Source organism: Festucalex cinctus, chromosome 7, assembly GCF_051991245.1.
Source record: "Festucalex cinctus isolate MCC-2025b chromosome 7, RoL_Fcin_1.0, whole genome shotgun sequence".
In the NCBI taxonomy this organism is placed as follows: domain Eukaryota; kingdom Metazoa; phylum Chordata; class Actinopteri; order Syngnathiformes; family Syngnathidae; genus Festucalex; species Festucalex cinctus.
The window spans coordinates 22,359,942-22,373,040 of NC_135417.1; the positions used below are offsets into that span (position 1 = coordinate 22,359,942).

At 39.5% G+C, this 13,099-nt stretch overlaps 1 long non-coding RNA gene across 1 annotated transcript in view; it reads left to right on the forward strand.

Moving 5' to 3' along the window:
• The first annotated feature begins 392 nt into the window (after positions 1-392).
• LOC144022257 (uncharacterized) overlaps positions 393-13,099 on the forward strand; it is a 49,987-nt gene continuing 37,280 nt past the window's right edge. The window contains exon 1 of the long non-coding RNA XR_013284295.1: positions 393-644. This is a non-coding gene — a long non-coding RNA (uncharacterized LOC144022257). The remainder of the gene's footprint in view (positions 645-13,099) is intronic.

Sequence of the window (13,099 nt, forward strand, 5' to 3'; positions counted from 1 at the left end):
TGAGTCTGCTGATGATGAAAGGAGAAGAGAGGGGAAACGTGGACGTTGCCATTCAAGACGAGGTGCCATTTCATCTCGGGGTGGGCCACACGCACGCGCACGTGGAGCAGCGGAGAAGGAGCGTGAGAGGAGGGTGGAGAACATGCGCTGGAGATGCGCATGATTTGGAAGAGAATGTTTCCCAAGTCATAACGTGTCGTACTGGTTTTGTTTTGCGTAATCACGCACCGAAAATAAATAAATACATCGTAAAAATATGTGGTTTACACAGAAATCCATATTCCAAACCTTTAAGCAGACTGCAGCATAAACAAAATCCCATCACGGAAGCTGCACTCCGATGAGGTGGGGGTTGGAAAGTAGGATGGAGTAGTTGGAAGGAGAGAGAGAGAGGGAGCAGAGGAAAACGTGTAATCACGCAAACAAACATTTTACCCATTTTCACCCGCTTTGGAAGCGTAGAGTTTGCTAAAACGATCTGCTTTGGTTGTGCAGACACTCGCTCTCCACCTCAAAATGCACTGGCTCGCTTCTCTTGAGTCGCCTCTTCACTCTCCGGCGCAGCAGTTTGCGTCAGCTTGTCTCTCCTCCACTGAGGATACAGACCGAGGTGGGAGGCCGCGACAGTAAAGAAGACACCAAAGGTAAATGATAGACTGTTTACTTTTATTATTTATTTTTAATACCACTGTCAGAGATTAGAGAACATAAAAGTTTGACGGCTTCATGTACGCGCTTGAGATGTATTCGCGCAACTCGTGCATGACACTTGGACACACGTGCGCGCACACACGCCGCACGCACACACCCCACTGTTGCAGCCTATAGCAGCCCCAGACAGTGCTGAGTCAACACCAGCACCAATCAGAGCAGTCTGCTTTGGAATCAATATGACATAGCTTCTTAGTTTCATCACTTTCCACGCGCAAACAAACTCGTGCACACACATTCCATAATTTCATCGCAAGTTGTCTCATTGATGCACATCAATCCAATGGCAAAGATGCATTACAAGGGGAGTTGGCAATAATAAAAAAATATACTTCTGTAATCATGTCTTGACAACAATAGAACATGATAAATGACTAAAAAAAAAAAAAAAAAAAAAAAAAAATCAGCTATCTTATGCCTCTTATTTGATATACATGAAACTACCAGGTCAGGGGAAAAACAACCAATCAGAGACTGAAGGCGTGACTTGTGAGGTGCCAATTATTTGTCGCACATTCGTGGAAGACCCGTGTGACCTCACGATGGTGTGTTACCTTGCTACCCCAGAAAAGCACCTTATTCGGAATGCAGATTAAAAAGTGGCACATCTTCATTTTCAATTCTAGTTTAACTTTTTTTTTTTTTTTACATGACCCTGACAAACCTGACAATTCAGAGACAAAAAGTGGACTAGACTTTCGACCAGGTCGCGCCTGGTCTAAATTGTGGCGCTTGTGGTGTAACATGAGTAGATTAGAACTAGGCGCAGACAGCCCGATTCTACTTCCATCATGTAAACAGCGCGTCTCACCTGCGCTGCATTGAAATGAATTTCCCACAAAGTGCAAACACTCATCTACCAAAATGCCAAAAGAAAAAACTCCACCCATGCACACAGTTGGACTTTACTTTGTGCTAGACTTACACTCAGCACAAAAATAGAGCCCCTGTTTTAAGTTTTGTTTTCATTGAGGAGTGTGCCCGTTACGTGTGTGCCCGCATGTATGTGACAAATGAATGACACATTTAAATCACTGCTTCTGACTCTGATTGGTTGTATTTTATCGGGTGCAGTGGTTTTCTAGTGTATCAAATTAGATGATACAACCAGAGACAGCTGCTTTTTTTTTTTTTTCAAATCAGATTTATCATGTACTACTGTCTCAATGATATATTTTCCATATTTTTTTAAATGTTATATTTCATATAGAAAAGTGGTTTAATAACAAACTTGTGTAATTATGTGTAAATAACCAAATAACTACATCTTATAGTCCTTTAAGTGTCGTAATATCATTGGTGTGTGTCAGTAAAGTGGCATAGAACTGTCAGCCTTTCAAACAGCTGACTGTGCTTGACATCAAACTGCCATTTTGTCATTGGTCAATGGGGCAATAAAGATTGAGCTAGATAAACTTTGCCGGGTAACAAGTTCTAATTCAGTAGCTTCACGTTAATGTTCCAAGATTACTAAATTGTGTTATAATTTTGATTTAACATTTGAAGTAAATAATTAAATGAATATCGAATACATTTAAATTAATTACATTAAACTGCCAAGGTACGAAAAGGATAGTTGGAAAATTACAATATATTTGGGATTTATACCGATGTTAAATTGGAAGGAAAACAAGCACATTACGCAGTAACTTTTCTGTAGTTTTCCTGGTCTGTAGCCTTCCTCAGAGGTTGCTGCTCGTCCCTTTTTTACATGCAAAAAAGTAAAAGTGTTTCATGTTTAAACATGTTTTACTCACATTATTATAATTTGTACAGATGAAACCCTTGTCTTTTTAACGATTGTAGTGTGCTAGTTGATTTGTGACATAGAGGAACTGAAAACATAGTCACCTGCAGTGCTTACATATTGCGCATAGTGGACATGATGAATTAGTACTACTTTACCAGTTGTATCAGTTGCCCTGAAGGTTGTGTGTGGTCTTTAAAGATGCAAAGGATGTGTCAAAGATCAGGAGGTGTAATATCATCTGCTCATGTCTCCTCCGTGAACATTGGATTTCGGACACATTTATTATTTCAGTGGAAATAAGACGTGACGGATAGCTCCCACCTTGAGATGGGCACAATTTGATCTGACTGGCCCAATCTGAACTAATTGAAATGAATTGAATCAACCTATTTCTTCTGCTACTGTAATTAAATTAGAAGCTGGAGCGTAATTGGACATGTAGTTGGCACTTGAGAGGCGATGACAAAATCCTCATTGTTGCCACCAAAGGCCCGAGTGTCAAATTTAGTGCGAAATGCAGTGCACCAAATGCTGCCTGACACACTGACAAGCCTGCTACTTAGCAATAAGGTGATCATCCGGGCCGTCTCAAATTCTGTAATGATCTCTAAATAAGCTGTCAGCATCAAGCGCTCGGTGCCAACTCACAGCAGCATTTATCTTTTGTGTACTTGCATATTTTTGGGGGAGAAAAAAAGAAAAGGAAATGAGCATTTACAGCGAGAAGAGGCAAAATTGGGCTTACTTAACCAATTGGCTACAGTAGCAGGACTGATATGCTCAATATATAATGAACACATTTTGTAGACTCCCCATACAATAGTTATGACAATTTAATGTTTGAATGGGATATCCTCTATTAAATAGATCTGCGACTTGACCCGCATGGGAAAGGAAAGTGTTTTACTACCCCAAGGCCTCGGTCATCTGCAGCTTTAATGCCATTTCCAAGAGCAATGAGAAAAAAAGGACTAAAGCCACACTGATGACACTTAATCTCATTGGAATTCCTTGTCAGGTTTGACCTTGGAAAGATATTAGCCACTTGACAAGTGACTGAGTGTGTGTCCATACTTGTGTGTGTTGTCTACCTGCAATTATGTGATCGGACGAATATGTGTGTGTGTTGCAAAAATTTCAGGTTCACATTAGGGCTGAACATATATCCGCATACATGCGTACTGTGTATGTTCTTGAAAGCAGTTCAAACTGCTGGCTTCTTTGGCCCTCTGATACTGTATGTGTACCACACTGTCTGTTCAATAGAAGCCTTTGCATTTTTAAACAGCATCAGTTACTTTATACTGTCATTGTTTTTGGCACTGTTTGCCTTTCTTAATCCCAGTAAGTGCATAGATCAGTGACAGTGTTGAACTCTGTTTCTTTAAGTGTAAGGATGCCGGGCATGCATTATATGATCTGTCTGCTGAATCTTAGAAATGTAAGATTCTTGTGATGGTTTAAGCTGTTGCTACTACTGAATAGCCTAATTGTTTGCATTGTTACTGTGTCTACCAGTATGGGCAAGATGGGGAGCAATTGTTCATTATGGATATTTGTGTGAGTGTTGTGTGATGTGTTTGGCACCTACTACTTATACTGAATAACTTAATTTAAATTAAGCCTTTATATATATTGTATTATAGGTGAATATTTTGGGGTCTTATTTCATCTCACCAGCTTGATCATACCTTTAGAACCTATTGAGATTCAGTGTAAAAGCTATATTGCACTATATTATCATATATAGCTATTATTATTATTATTATTATTATTATTATTATTATTATTATTATTATTATTATTATTATTATTGTTATATTTTTGCATTGTGTAGTTCTGAGAATATACAATATGTTTTTGCATTTTTGAGCAGCTAATATTACAAACATGAATATGAAAAAAAATGATGAATCAAATGTTCAAACTGCATAATTTTATAGTGGCTTAAACTTTTTTGTTTTTCTAAATCCAGTACATTCTATTTGTTCAGTACAGCTCAGTTATATTGAACTGAAAATAAAATTAAAATACATAAAAATACATTTGCATTCAATCTTTTCAATTACAGTATTTGTTTTCAAACATTTATTGAGATACAAATTTTATTTAACTTTCACGTGTTACATTATATTTGAATTATTGTTGAAGTTTCCTCCCCTACGTTTAAGTATTGTGTTAATGTTTGTACTGTACATAATGTCAAATATCAAATATACTGCCTTGTTTCTGATGAAGGTCTGCGCTAGATGAGAAGAAACCCTCATGAAAGGCAAGACCTGATTTCAAAGTAACATTTAAAAGTAAAATAAATAAATAAATAAATAAATAAATAAATTATACCTGTTATCAGCATGTTGGGCGTTCCAGCATAGCAGGGGCGTGTCCTTGAAGATATCGCTGGCAGAATTACAACTGACAGAAAACCAGTCTAAAGTTATGTTTGCTTAGACCATGTCTAAATGTTGGCACAATTGGTTGAACGTGTTGATCGTGAATTTGACTAGTGTATGGGCAGACAGACGTCATCATAGTTCAATCATAAATATGTTAACATCAGGCAACAAACACTCCAAATCATTGGTGTCCAAACTATGGCCTGGGGGCCATTTTGGGGCCCAACATCAATTTTTAAGTGGCCCACGGGATATACTAAAAATTGCATTTGCTAATGAAGTTGTTTTATTTACTGTGGAGCTTTTCTAAATATGCAAAGATGCAAATACCTAAACCGGTAACACGATTTCTCTTTATAACACTGTAGTGACTAAAGATAATATTTTTTTTTTTTTTTTACAAGCAAGACTGTTTTCCTCCACTCTTTGCTCTGTGTCAAGGTACAAATTGTGAACATAGCACATGAATAAATCTCAAGTAACTGCAGATTGCTTCTGTTTTGCTTCTTAATCTAGGATTCGGCTGCTGTTTAGTGTAGGGGCTGATATTTTCTGGTGAGTTACAGGTTCTCTCACCACTCCAGAATCTTCTATTTCCCTTAAAGAAATCTGTTTATGTAGCAGTTAAAAAGAAACAACACAGTATTATATAAACAGTTGCTTTGTTGACTGTTTTTTTTATGTGGTTGATAAATTAAAAGTAAAAAATAAATAAAAAAAATAAAAATAAAAGCATATATTTCTATATGACGCCCTCGAAAGAAAAGGTTTGGACACCCATGCTCTAAACCATTGTAGAAATCAAGTCATTGAACGCATTGTTGTTATTATCATCATTGTTAGAGTTTTGAAATAATTCAATACAGCTATTGGAGGAGCCACATGAATGTCTGAGTTGAGAGCAGTGACAATGTTCCAGTCACACAGGATCCAGGATCGCTGCGTCCTTTTCTGCTCTGAGATGTGTCCATGTGAGATGTGAGAGTTTAAAGAGAACGAGAAGAGCTGTTTTGATTTGTGCCAAATGGAGTTGGCTGAGTTCACACCCACAACGATGCAAAAACTTTTTTTTTTCTTTTTTTTTAATATCAAGACTCGGTCTATTATTCCTCCGTACAGATTTGTGCTGTGCACAACGCTAGACTTGTGGCAGTCAGGAAAATAGAGCCCTATGTGTTGAAAGAAATGTAACAAAAAATGCCACATTATTCATCGAAATATGCAATTGGTGCTGTCCGTTTACTAATTAATTAATTTCAATAAATTATCTAATTAATCATGTATTAATGCAGATTAATCGCACTATTAATATTGACCACAGATCCTTTAGTTTGGCTGCGGATGGTTACATTAAAAGTAGCACAGGTTGTGATTGAGCAATACACATAACTCCTTGCATTAATGCATTTAGTTATGTTTAATGTTATTGTTTTTTTAGAATTTTAATAAATGTTTGCATATGACATTTAGAATATTTGTTCATGCCAAACTACCGAGGTTGCATTTTTTTTTCATTTTAAATTATGTAAATAATTAACTGATGAAGAGGATGCTAAGAGTGTACAGTAGATCAAAAAAAATGTTGACGAAGTTCTCATAACATTAAATGTGGATAGAATTAACATATAATGTGCTCTTTAAATTTGGCGGGCAAAAATGTTGATAAAAAGTCTTTTTAATTACGGTAAGTGATCAATCGTGATTAAAATTGTAAGATGTGATTAATATGATTAGAAAATGCCATCGTTTGACAGCTCAAATACAAATTAAAGTTTGATGCACTAGTTAATGCATCACACCATATAAAAATTCCTAAATACCATGAAAACATGCATTGGTTTATACCAGGGGTGTCCAAACTTTTTAATTTGAGGGCCACATACAGAAAATCAGAAGGATGCAAGGGCCACATAATGTTATGAAGGGAAATTGTGTTTAGTCCTAAAAATTGTACAAATAATTTATTTGTGCTTTTGCATATTTAGAAAAATGCTACAGTATATAAACCAATTTATTTGTAATATTTGTAATATGGTTGTTATAGTTTTGGAATTTTTCATTTTAGTTAGTTTTTATTAGTTTTCAGTGTGGTTCTGTTTTTATTAGTTTTAGTTATCTAATAAATGCTTAGTTTTAGTTTAGTTTTAATTAGTTTCAGTATTAGTATTAGTTGTTTTTTTTTTTGTTTTTTTTGTTTTTAATGTGCATTACCAGTCTTGTGCGCAATATTTAAAAAAAACACCGTGGGAGCAACGTCATCTGAAGGTGCTTTTCTGTTGGCTGCTGATAGATGACATCACTTGTGTGTGACATACTTTCAAATGTGATTATTCCGGTTGATATCAGAATAAATCTTCTAAAAATCACACCAAAGACTAAAACGAAGGACATAATTAGTTTTAGTTAGTTTTGTAAACATAAAATGTCATTTCAGTTAGTTTTCATTTTTTTTAAAAGCATTTTCGTTTTTATTTTTTTTGTTAACTACTTTTTTTTTTTTTTTAGTTAGTTATTTCATTAGTTTTAGTTAACTAAAATAACCTTTAATAGCACCTGTGTTTTTCAACACCTTCCCTTCTTACTTTGACCATCTCCAAACATTTTGTTTTTTATTTTATTTGAACTGAGTCAAATGCCATTTTTAGCATATGTCGCGGGCCACTAAAAAATGGACGGCAGGCCGCAAATGGCCCCCGGGTCGTAGTTTGGACACCACTGGTTTATACTTAGAATATGACATCATTGGACGCTTACTAAGTGCTATGATATTCTGGTAATGCCATGGCATCATTGAAAAAGTCTAAGAAAAGTGAAGCGAACAGGTGTTTAAGAATTGTGGTTGTACAAATATTATTGTTTAAGCTGTACAGAAGCCTTTTCATCTGAAGCGCAAATATTTACTTCTTCATCATTTCCCCTACAGTGACTTATTTTGGTAACCCGTGAACAAGCTTCACCAACCTAACGGCTGATCAATGCTACCCATGATGTGTTTTGCCTTGTTAATGTCTTATGTCGCTTCCAGTCTGTTGTCAGTTTTGGAGCACCGCCAAATAGCGACAGAAGAGCACCTCCAAGTATTTTGAGGCGAGGTAATTGTGACACAGGAGCCTGTGATTGCCAGTATCTTTCACTTTGAGCGGCCCAACTCCCCACTCGCTTGCGCCGACATCCTGATTACAAATCATCTTATTGATTTGATGAGTGCAAGATGTTTGCTAATAACTGTTCTCATGCCATCTGTTAATCTTTGTTGTGATTAAAGAGGTAATCCCAGAACCCATTATTCCCAGTGACAAGAGTAGTATCGTTCGCTTACACAAGACCCGGCCCCCTCATTGGCTGGGGCAGGGTTGGAAGGGGGCTCAAAGGGGAGCAACACCAAGGATATCAGTGATCTCCGAATACAATCTACTGCACCCAAACATAACAAGCGTAATTAAAAAGAAAAAAAAGCAACACAAAACAAACAAAGAGAAAGAATTACACCCTTTGCTAAAAATCAATTACGCTGTATAATCACGCAAAATGATTTTTCTTAAATATGATAATAAATCACAGGCTGGATCAATAGCCTGTGGACCGACTGCTATGCCCTGATAACGTATCGATCAATATTTAGTATTTTAATTAATACCTCAGCGGAGTATTGAGCCTCTTAACAATGAGTGAAATATAATCCGTGATAAAAATGGAGCAAAATAAAGGCAATGTAGTTCTGTTAGAATTCCACAGCTGTTCCTCATAACTGTCATTGATCAGTCAATATCTTAGGTGTGATTAAAGACCCTTTCAAAATGAAGCTCACTCGGGTGTGTCTGTGTGTGTGTTTACATGGCAACACATTCATCGATCATGTGTAATAGCAACGCTTCAGAACCAACTGCTGTAACTGTGCACACTTGGCCATGTAAAAGTCATGTGCCAGCTGCTTATAAACTAGAAGAATTATAACAAAGGAAGCGCTATTAATTTTAAACCAGACGCCCAACAATGTTTTCATGTTTGTTTTGCCTCTCATCTGTTTGTTTATCTGAACTTTAAGTAGACTAATCCTAATCTTCACACTTGTGTTTAAAGGTTGCTCGTCTGCACTGTTGCTCGTCTTTAGGCGGTTTATGGCTGCTTCCCTGAACTGCTCGACACCATATTGTAAAGACCTGCAATTAATTGGCCACTGTGTAACTCTGACAGAAACACTTAGGCAAATAGTTCCAGAGTGATGCTTTTAAGTCAATGCATTCCGAATATGCACGCGATGGCCCATCTCTAATCTTTTCTTAAGGTTTTAAACACGGGACTGCCAACTGTTTTCCAATTGGATTGACTCTTGCCCTTTGTAATTGGAAGCCTTTTCGTTTCCAATGAGATTAAAATATATACATATAGAAATAGACAGGCAGAGTTTGGCCGATGGCTATCTTGGCCGATGGCTATCTATCTATCTATCTATCTATCTATCTATCTATCTATCTATCTATCTATCTATCTATCTATCTATCTATCTATCTATCTATCTATCTATCTATCTATCTATCTATCTATCTATCTATCTATCTAAAACTGGTTATACAGTACTTGCTTTAAGGTCAGAACATAATGGAACATACTGCCCGTGTTACGGATAATTTTAAATGTCTCAAGGCTGTCTGGGTGTCTTACCCAGGTCAACGGCATATTAGGGCACAACATGGGCCAGTCCAGGTGGTAAGTTTCTTATAAGCTGATCCTTGACACATGAACACTTGCACATACACACACTCACACACACAGTATCAATTGGTATTTTAGCAACACAGTATATTTGGAGCAGCATAGAGTATATGAAGCAACATGAACTGCGTCACAGTCATCTTGATATTAAACTGCTTCGCATTAAGTAGCACAGTGTCTCTGTCATTGTCATGGTAACCCTGACCACCTACTTTAGTGGTCCATCCTTTAGTAGTCCAATACTTGTGTCCAGTGCAAGTTGAAGTGAGGTTTCAGCTGCGCAGGGGCAGACTAGACTGAATTTTGGTATTTTTATTAGGGCTGTCAAAGTTAAAGCGTTAATAGATTAATTAATCACAGAAAATTGTCGCATTAATCACGTATCAACACAAATCAATCGCACTATTTTTTTCGACCGCACTTGAGCCTTGAACATAACCGCGGATGGTTACATTGAGGGCTGCGCAGGTCAGTGATTAGGTCAATGCACGGCATTCCCTATGCCTGTTGTTCCAAAATGAGTGGGGTGACTCCAGTTGGTGTGCTCGGTGGTAAATTTCATTTTAAAAAACACCCCGACGGGACTTTAGCTAAAACAAAAGTAATTTGCGTTTAATTAATTAATAATTTCTGAATTGCGCCCAACTGATATGATGCTGTTACGTTTTGATCAATACACGCATGCATGCAATTGCGTACATGCATTTAATCAATGTTTGCAAATGACATTCAGATAATAAAATGCGTTTATGTCAAAATATTCGGTGTTTTGTATTTATTTCATATTACGCGAATACGCGAGTAATTTAGCTGATTAAACGTGATTAATCAAAATGAAAAAGCGTGATTAATCAGATTAAAAATTTTAATCGTTTGACAGCACTAATTTTTATAGACCCGTGCGTTTTGCGGTGCTGTAGGTAGGAACAGCCTACTTGTTTTGCCATGAATCGAAGTGACTCCTTTCATGTCCTTTAAATGCTGCACAGACCCTCATGATGGGTGATGTAAAATTGATTACAGAGAGATCGCAGATTGTATGCGTTTGTGTCAGTCTTCTCACGGGTATGAATTCTACACTGTATATTCTGATGTAGGTATTTGTCAGTTAATTGTCCATCCATATATTTTCTGTACACTTTTTCCTCATTAGCTTCACAGGTGAGCTGGACTCTATCCTCGCTGACCTAGCGCAGGAGTTACAACATGGACCGGATGCCGGTCAATGACACACTCAGGGCACATATACGGTAGAGAAACAGCCAGGCTTACTGTTACGGCTGGCGGCTCGGGCCCGCCGCCGGCTCCGCTCCCCTAGTATGTATGTGTGTGTTTGTGTCGGCTGGTGCCCGTATTATGGTATTTCAGTTTGAATGCGCCAGCGCGACACTTTGTTTGGACGACTGTGCCAGCGCGACGCGCTGATTGGACGACTGTGCCAGCGCGACGCGCTGATTGGACGACTGTGCCAGCGCGACGCGCTGATTGGACGACTGTGCCAGCGCGACGCGCTGATTGGACGCCTGTGCCAGCGCGACGTCCTGGGCGGTGGTCGTCCGCCCCTACGCCCTCGGTGGAGCAGCTCCAGCCCTCTCCGCCAATCGCCGACTACCACCTGGCCGGACTGCTCCACAATAAAAAGCGCTGCATTGCCGCTCCTCGGGGCGGCTGGAACTTCTCAGTGCAGCTCGCCTCGTTCGTGTCTCTTTCGTGTTGCTATTTGGTGTGAGACACTCGCTAGACCCGTGAGCTGGGTAACCCATTTTGTGCTCGTGTGTATACTTGTATCATTCCCCTTTTGGTTATTGTTGTGTCTCCTCCGTTCTGTCAGTGCTGTCAACTACGGTTATTAGTTGTTCACCTCCCACTTTCACTCCCTTGACAAACCCCTGCCTGAAACGTCAATTAAAACTACTCAGATCTTAAAGTCGACCCCGTGTTTATCTACCTTTATTTCCTGCTATTGTGTTACTTCCCTTCCCCTTGACGAGCCGGGCGTAACACATTGGGGGCTCGTCCGGGAGCCAAACTCCCGCGACAATAATAATAGTAGATTTAATTTCCGGGTAGGGGACAACCATTATTGTGTATATATATATATATTAATTGTAACCAGACAGGCCAAAGATGGCGTCTTTTGATTTAAGAGAGTTTATATTAAATCCCTCAATGGAGGATCTGCACAATTGTAGGAAGGTGGACCTAATAGAAATTGCGGAACATTTTTCTATTTTTGTTCCAAGCCAAATTCGAAAAGATGCATTGAAAGCCCTTGTCAGGGAGGGGTTGGTGGAATTGGGCACGTTGCCAGCAGAGGAACCGCTCCCTCCACCCAACCCAGGGTTTACAACACCTCCTCAGGACAGTACGAGGCCCGTCCTGGGCCCCCCCATGGCTGAGGCAAAGTCCGAGGGTGATGGACGGCCCGATCAACCGTTCCTTCGCTCTCGATTAGACCGCTCATCCAGTGGGACAACCGGCCACTCGTCTACTGAGGCGCGGCTGAAAGTGCGCCTAGCCCGCCTCAGAATAGAGGCCGAGGAACGGGAGAGTGCAAGAAAAGCCCATTTGGAGTTGGAGGTTCGGAAAATGGAAATCGAGGCGGATAAAGCTGTTAAATTTAAACGGCTGGAGCTTGAAGCTCAGCGTGGCCTCCCGAGCCCCGGTCCTGCTGCAGCCCCGCCTTCCACCTCTCAACCCTGCTCTGCTTTCGATGTAGGCAAATACCTTCCCCTCATGCCCGCTTTTAGAGAAAGCGAAGTGGATTCGTATTTTTTCGCTTTTGAGCGCATTGCAACGGCCCTGCAGTGGCCGCGTGAAGTTTGGCCTCTCTTGTTACAATGCAAAATACAGGGAAAAGCGCAGGAAGTGGTTGCTGCATTGCCACTGGAAGATAGCTTATGCTACGAAACGGTGAAATCAACTATTTTACGCGCATATGAGTTAGTACCTGAAGCCTACCGTCAAAAATTTAGGAACTACAAAAAAGCCCCAAACCGCACCTACGTCGAGTTTGCCAGGGAGAAGGGAACCCTTTTTGACAAGTGGTGTTACTCAGCCAAAGCCGATACTCTCGCTACTATACGGGAGCTGATCTTGCTTGAGGATTTTAAGAAAAATCTCCCTGACCGGGTTGTGGTATACTTAAACGAACAAAAAGTGAAAACCCTCGCCGAAGCCGCTGTTTTGGCCGACGAGTTTGTTCTGACACACAAAAATGTATTTAATGTTCATGTTGACAGACCTCGTGTTCCATTTACGGGTTCTGCTGAGAAACCCGCTGCCGATAGAGTCAAAAACACTGACCGAGAGTGTTATTACTGCCACAAACCTGGGCACGTCATCGCTTTCTGCCCCGCGCTAAAACGTAAAGTGGGTCAGCCCGCTTTAAACCCAAAAGGCGTCGGGTTGATTAAATCTGACCCGTGCACCTTAGTTCCCGACGCCACCAAAAATCCTGACCCTTGTTTTAAACCATTTATTTTTCAGGGATTCGTTTCTTTTTCGGGAAAAGCCTCTGACCAGCGCC